This window comes from Coenobita brevimanus, chromosome 55 (genome assembly GCF_032717465.1).
Source record: "Coenobita brevimanus isolate Jiangsu-jjx chromosome 55, ASM3271746v2, whole genome shotgun sequence".
Lineage (NCBI taxonomy): Eukaryota > Metazoa > Arthropoda > Malacostraca > Decapoda > Coenobitidae > Coenobita > Coenobita brevimanus.
The window spans coordinates 18,890,451-18,891,123 of NC_137008.1; positions in this window are offsets into that span (position 1 = coordinate 18,890,451).

Genomic DNA, 673 nt, shown 5'->3' on the forward strand with positions numbered 1-673 from the left:
TGCCCCAGCGTGGATTTGAACCTGGGTCCGGCAGGACTACAGGCCACCTCTCTACTGATTGAGCTACCATCCATTCAGTTGATATAGTGCTGCCCACTTCTTCCTACACCTTTATCATTTTTTTCTGTCTGCCCTCCTCTCTCTTTCTCCCATCTTTCCAATCATTTTTATTACTCTTCTTTACATTTCAGGTGGCGTTACATTGAGTAACAAACCTAATGGTTTCCTGTAAGCCAGAAAAGCATGCACAAAGCTGGTTGGTAACCATATAAGCAACCCATACATGTCCCTTACGCGTCAGCAAGTGGGCTGGCGTACGGTTAGTGCCCCTTCCCAAAAAACAGCTAACTCAAAGCCAAGCGGCTATCCCTTGCAGAGTTATGGCGTCTGGCCTTAGATAGACAGATTATTTGTATTATGAGATTTTTAACACAATGTTTTTAAAATTTCTTTGAAAATATAGTGCATTGACTTGCCACGTTTTGTCTTATCTGTTTATGTGCAGTGTTTAGCCTTGATTTGCTATTATAAATATATACACGTGTTAAAAGAATGTATTGCTTCATTTCTATTTTTCTGCTGTAGATGTTTGGAGAATGAATTTCATTGTGTAATATAACGTGAGTACTATAGTTTCTTCGGGATATATCTACTGCACAACTGATGATTTAAA